Here is a 7,172-nt window from a genome sequence, read left to right as displayed (position 1 = left end):
TCTCTAATGCAACAGAATTGCAAGTTTCATAGACTTCCATCAGAAGATCCCTTTCAGTTCTTAATTGAATTCTTACAGATCTGTGATACTATTAAGACCAACGGAGTTGATCCTGAGGTCTATAAGCTTATGCTTTTCCCTTTTGTTGTAAGAGACAAAGCTAGAATATGGTTGGACTCTCAACCTAGAGATAGCCTGAACTCTTGGGATAAGCTGGTCACGGCTTTCTTAGCCAAGTTCTTTCCTCTTCAAAAGCTGAGCAAGCTTAGAGTAGATGTTCAAACCTTCAGGCAGAAAGAAGGTGAATCCCTCTATGAAGCTTGGGAAAGATACAAGCAACTGACCAAAAAGTGTCCTTTTGACATCCTCTCAGAATAGACCATCCTGGATATATTCTACGATGGTCTGTCTGTCTAAGATGTCATTGGATCATTCTGCAGGTGGATCTATTCACCTGAAGAAAAGCCTGCAGAAGCTCAGGAACTCATTGACATGGTTGCAAATAACCAATTCATGTACACCTCTGAAAGGAATCCTGTGAATAATGGGACGCTTCAGAGGAAGGAAGTTCTTGAAATTGATGCTCTAAATGCCATATTGGTTCAGAACAAAATGTTGACTCAACAAGCAATTTGATTTCTCAAAGTCTGAATGGTTTGCGAAATGCATCCAACAGTACTAAAGAAGCATCTTCTGAAGAAGAAGCTTATGATCCTGAGAACCCTGCAATGGCAGAGGTGAATTACATGGGTGAAGCCTATGGAAATACCTATAATCCCTCATGGAGAAATCATCCAAATTTCTCATGGAAGGATCAACAAAAGCCTCAATAAGGCTTTAATAATGGTGGAAGAAACAGGTTTAGCAATAGCAAGCCTTTTCCATCATCGTCTCAGCAACAGATAGAGAATTCTGAGCAGAGCCCTTCTAGCTTAGCGAACATAGTCTCCGATCTATCTAAGGCCACTCTAAGTTTCATGAATGAAACAAGGTCCTCCATTAGAAATTTGGAGGCACAAGTGGGCCAGCTGAGTAAAAGAGTAACTGAAACTCCTCCTAGTACTCTCTCAAGCAATACAGAAGAGAATCCAAAAAGAAAGTGCAAGGCCATAACCTTACTTGGTGTGGCCGAATCTAGAGATGAGGAGGAGAACGTGAATCCCAGTGAGGAAGACCTCATGGGACATCCTCTGGACAAAAGGAGTTCCCAGTAGAGGAACCTAAGGAATCTGAGGCTCATCTAGAGACCATAGAGATTCCATTGAACCTACTTCTGCCATTCATGAGCTCTGATGACTATTCCTCCTCTGAAGAGGATGAAGATATTACTGAAGAGCAAGTTGCTAAGCACCTTGGAGCAATCATGAAGCTGAATGCCAAGTTATTTGGTAATGAGAATTGGGTGGATGAACCCCCTTTGCTCACCAATGAACTGAATGACTTGGTTAGGCAGACATTACCTCAAAAGAAACAGGATCCTGGTAAATTCTTAATTCCCTGTACCATAGGCACCATGACCTTTGAGAAGGCTCTGTGTGACCTGGGGTCAGGCATAAACTTAATGCCACTCTCTGTAATGGAGAAACTGGAAATCTTTGAGGTACAAGCTGCCAAATTCTCATTAGAGATGGTAGACAAATCCATGAAAAAGGCTTATGGACAGGTAGAGGACATGCTAGTAAAGGTCAAAGGCCTTTACATCCCTGCTGACTTTATAATCCTAGACACTGGGAAGGATGAGGAAAAATCCATCATCCTTGGAAGACCCTTCCTAGCCACAGCAAAAGCTGTGATTGATGTGGACAGAGGAGAGTTGATTCTTCAATTGAATGCATACTACCTTGTGTTTAAAACTCAAGGATCTCCCTCTGTGACCATGGAGAGGAAGCAAGAAAAGCTTCTCTCAATGCAGAGTCAAACAAAGCCCCCACAGTCAAACTCTAAGTTTGGTGTTGGGAGGCCACAACCAAACTCTAAGTTTGGGGTTGAACCCCCACATTCAAACTCTAATTTTGGTGTTGGGAGGTCCCAACAATGCTCTGAACATCTTTGAAGCACCATGAGAGCTCACTGTCAAGCTACTGACATTAAAAAAGTGCTTATTGGGAGGCAACCAAATTTTTAATTATCTATGTTATTTCATTTTTTAGGTTGATGATCATGTGGAGTCACAAAAACTACTGCAAAATTATAGAAAAATAAAAAACAGCATTAAAAATAGCACACCCTGGAGGAGAAACTTACTGGCGTTTAAACACCAGTAAGGGTAGCAGAATGGGCGTTTAACGCCCAGTCTGGCACCATTCTGGGCGTTAAATGCCAGAAAGAAGCACCAGATTGGCGTTAAACGCCAGAAAGAAGCAAAAAACTGGCATTAAATGCCAGAAACAGGTTGTAGCCTGGCGTTTAACGCCAGAAAAGGAATAAAAGCTGACGTTTAACGCCAGAAACAAGCAGCAGTCTGGCGTTAAACGCCAGGATTGCACACTAAGGGCATTTACACACCTAATTGGAGCAGGGATGAGAAATCCTTGACCCTTCAGGATCTGTGGACCCCACAGGATTTCCACCTACCCCATATCTCTCTCTCCCCCTCACACATCTCTATAACACTTTACCCAAAACACCACTCATCTATCAAATCCTATTCTCTTTCCTATATTCTCTTTACCAATCACCTCCATCTATCTTCCCCAAAACCCCACCTACCTCACTTTCAAATTAAAACACTTTTCCTTCCCAAACCCACCCAAGTCCATTCGGCCACTCTCCCTCTCTTTCCCTATAAAAAAACCTATTCACTCATTCATTTTCACACATCTTATACACTTTTCCCCTACTTGGCCGAACCACTTAACCCCCTCCATCTATTCTATCTTTTCTTCTTCTCTGCCCTTCTTTCTTCCTTTGCTCGAGAACGAGCAAACATTTTAAGTTTGGTGTTGTAAAAGCGTTGCTTTTTATTTTTCCATAACCATTTATGGCCCCTAAGGCCGAAGAAACCTCTAGAAAGAGGAAAGTGAAGACAAAAGCTTCCACCTCCGAGTCATAGGAGATGGAGAGATTCATCTCAAAGGTCCATCAAGACCACTTCTATGAAGTTGTGGCCAAGAAGAAGGTGATCCCTGAGGTCCCTTTCATGCTCAAGAAAAATGAGTATCCGGAGATCCGACATGAAATCCGAAGAAGAGGTTGGGAAGTTCTTAATGGTTCAAGAGTTCTATCCCAACGCATGGATCACTAGGAACGATGATCAAAGTATGAAACCGAATCCAAAGAATTGGCTTACAATGGTTCAGGGGAAATACTTAGATTTCAGTCCGAAAAATGTAAGGTTGGCGTTCCCCTTGCCAATGATGCAAGAAAACGCACGCCCCTACACTAGAAGGGTCAACTTTGATCAAATGTTGGACCAAGTCCTCATGGACATATGTGTGTAAGGAACTCAATGGAAAAGAGACTCAAGAGGCAATCCAGTTCAATTGAGAAGACCGGACCTTAAGCCCTTAGCTAGAGGATGGTTGGAGTTCATCCAACGCTCCATCATTCCTACTGGCAACCAATCTAAAGTGACTGTGGATCAGGCCATCATGATCCATAGTATCATGATTTGGGAGGAAGTGGAAGTTCATGAGATCATACCTCTAGAACTCTACAAGGTGGTTGACAAGTCATCCACCTTGGCAAGGTTAGCCTTTTCTCATCTTATTTGTCACCTATGCAACTTGGCTGGGATAGACATAGAAGGAGACATCCTCATTGAAGAGGACAAGCCCATTACTAAGAAAAGGATGGAGCAAATAAGGGAGCCCACTCATGGACCTCAACAAGAGCATGAGGAATTCCCTCATCAAGAAATCCCTGAGATGCCTCAAGGGATGCATTTTCCTCCACGCAACTATTGGGAGCAATTCAACACCTCTTTGGAAGGCTTGAGTTACAACTTGGACCAACTAAGGGTGGACCACCAAGAGCACTCCATCATTCTCCATAAAATTAGAGAAGATCAAAGAGCTATGAGGGAGGAGCAACAAAGGCAAGGAAGAGATATAGAGGAGCTCAAGAGCACCATTGGTTCTTCAAGAGGAAGACGCCACCCTTACTAAGGTGGGTAGAATGTAAAACCCAGAATCTTTGAAAAGTCTTTTTACGATCAAGTCTCAAATCATATAGTTATTTATAGCCTTAATTTCAGAGATTATTTTATTAAGGATAATTAAGGCAAGTTTTGATTTATTGAACTTGAGATAAGTTATAATTATTATCCAATTTTATAATTATTGGATTATTCTCTATATTTAAAGTATAAGGTTGATAGTTATGAAATAATAAGGATTTTATATGATTTGGATTAGATAAGTAATATTTTAAATATTATTACTGCTATTTTGGAAAATAAAGAAATTAAGTATATTATTTCTAATTATTTGATTTGGACATTTTATTGAAAATAATTGTGATATTGATGAACAAATAGTATTTTCTATGTACAAATAGTGTTGGATTTAATTTGGGTTTCAATTACTATATTATCCCTATTTTTGAGTGAAATTACCATAATGCCCTTAACCCTAATTTTCAAAATAAAACCCTAAGATCCTACCCGGTAGCCCATTGCTTCCCCATTCCCCAGCTGTAGCCAAAACCCTTCTTTTCCTAACTCAGCAGCAGCGTTTCTCTTCCATGAAGGAACGAAAACAGAATAGAGAGGGAGAAGAACTTAGCACCGCCGGCTGGGTACTGCCGCCGTGACCGCCAGACTGCCGCACGCGAGGAGCGCCGCCGTCGAAGTCGCCCCATTCATCCCTGCCCAGTCGCGGTTCTGGCACCCATCACCCCATTCCGTCGCTGGAGATCTCGGAGCCGCCGCTCGTTGCTCCATCCTTGTCACCACCACTGCCTCTATGTCTCCCAACGGCGCCACCATCGCCGCCGTGGATCGCGACCAGAGGGGAGCACGAGATCGAGAGAGAGTGAGGCGTGGAGACGGCGTCGCGCGAAAAGGGATTCGTCACTGCCGTTGCGCACAGCCATGTGTCGTCACTGCCGTCTGAACAGTCGCCGTCGCCCTGGGGTGTAGTCCGCCGCTGCCGCCAGTGAGGGGTCACTACTGTGGAACGGAGGTGAGAGAGGGAAGCAAGATGAATCCCCTCCGCTTCTGGTGCTCTGGTTCGCCGCCACTGCCGCCGGAATCCTTGGCCGCCACTCCTACCGTTGCTCCATTTGGGTTCTGGGTGAGCGCACTACCGCTGCTTTGGAGTTGCGGCTGTTTCGTTTCATTAATTTAGTGAGTATCTCTATTTCGAAAGCCTCGCGTTGTTACCTTGTTGTGTTTGGTTAATAAATGAGTTTTGGTAACGCGGGGTCATTCCTGATTATTATATGCTGTGATTAGTGTTGATGTGGGTACCACGGGAGTAGCTTGGGGCTGAGGTTGCGGTTGTTGGTGATCCCGGTTTAAGAGAGGAGGTTCCTGTGACGCGTTTGGGTTATGGAATTTACGTTTTGAGGTAGGGGCGCTTTTCAAAAACTGTGTTTTATGTATTGGAATTATTACATATGGATACTGACGTGAGATATGGTGTATTTGGTGATTGTATCTGCCTTATGTATTAGTTGATTGACTCGAATGATTATGGATGTTGGTTTGGCTGAATTGTTGTGCGGCTTTGTGAATTGTAATGTTTGAAGTTGATTCTTTAAAGATTTGAAATCTGAGTTTAAACTGTTGGGGATTGGTTTGAATTGAGTCAATTATTTCAATGATGTGAAAAGTCGAATGCACTTTTGAATTCAGCCTGGTTTATTTTAATTCATCTTGTTTTGGACAAATGATTTGTTATTGAACCGTTTCTTTAAAGCTTTGGAAATGAGTTATATCGATTGATATTGAGTTGATTTTGAAATGGTATCCTTGAGATACGCCACTGAGGCGATTGTTGGATTTAGCTTGCTTTAAATTGATTTCTGGTTTTGAGCTGTTGAAAAGGAATGAGAAATGGTTTAGTTGGGACCCGAACCGGGTGGCAAAAGTCCAAGTTTTAGGGGAGGTGCCGCCGAAATTTCTTCAAAATCCTACAATTGTTTGTAAGGTTATTTATAAAGGGTTGGATTTGAGAAATTGTATTACTTGATTTATTAAAAGGATATTTATGTTTTCAAGCTTAATTTATTTGATGAACCTTATACGTTGAGTTCGGCTTATTTAGAACTGAACTATTTTTTTTACCGTTTGAATCACTGAAGGAAAGAATGATGCTTTAATATTGATTTCAATATAAAAAGGAGTTTTTAGTGATTTTTAAAGGAACCTAGACTTTTGATTGAGTAATCAAGTTTGAGGCATTTTGGAAGAGTTGGAAAAATGGGTTCCAAAAAGAAACCTGAAAGTGGTTTGATTCAAATAAACCGGTTCCGTTTCAAATGAGTTGATTTTTGGACCGGGTTGGAACTTGTGATTTTGTATGATCGGTTTCATAATAAATTCAGTTTTATTTACTTGAACCGAGAATTTATGATTTTAAGAGTTTCAATGAATTTTAAGGAATTTATATAAGTTGACCTTCCCTAAAGACTTGGGACTCTGGCAAGAAACTTTTGTTATAAAATCCCATTGTTGGATGGGTGATTTTGAATGTTCCCAAAATGAATTTTTAACTTTCCATGGTTTTGGAAGTTTTGGAAAGAGAATGCCGAGAGTGGCTTTGTTTTAAAAAGGGAACTCACTTTGAGTAAATTTGGCTTATGAGCCTGAGATGATTTGAGAAATGAGATCTTTAAAGCCAAGGCTGAAAAGAGTTGAAATTTAATTTCAAAGTGAAATGGCTTGAGAAAAATGATTTATGGCTTAAATGCCGGTTTTATGAATTTGATGATGTTGAGTGTGGAAGTGCTGTTTTGTTATGGGCCGGAATGGCTATGTATGATTATGAATGTTGGCTGGTTCTGGATTGAACCGTGAGCCAGAATGGCTGTGTATGATATTGACTTATGACTGATTGCCGAATGAGTTATGGGCCGTATGGCTGACTATGAATTATGAATTTAAGCCGAATGGCTGAGATGGATGTTGATCCATGGCTGGACTGAATGAATATATGCTTGAGGTACCTGGGTAGTAGTAAGGGTTGTGGTTCGTCCCACTTGCTCCAGGTCAGAGACTGTGACGCCTG

The 7,172-nt window shown here is 41.5% G+C and overlaps 1 non-coding gene across 1 annotated transcript; it reads right to left on the bottom strand.

Moving 5' to 3' along the window:
- Window positions 1-261: 261 nt before the first annotated feature.
- On the bottom strand, window positions 262-368 carry LOC130953293 (small nucleolar RNA R71). Its single transcript, XR_009075464.1, has one exon. It is a non-coding gene; the product is annotated as a small nucleolar RNA R71 (small nucleolar RNA).
- Between the last annotated feature and the right edge of the window lie 6,804 nt (window positions 369-7,172).

The sequence above is a fragment of the Arachis stenosperma genome, chromosome 9, assembly GCF_014773155.1.
Source record: "Arachis stenosperma cultivar V10309 chromosome 9, arast.V10309.gnm1.PFL2, whole genome shotgun sequence".
Taxonomy (NCBI): Eukaryota; Viridiplantae; Streptophyta; class Magnoliopsida; order Fabales; family Fabaceae; genus Arachis; species Arachis stenosperma.
The sequence above is the reverse complement of the archived record's forward strand: the minus strand, read 5'-3'. Positions and strand labels throughout refer to the sequence as shown.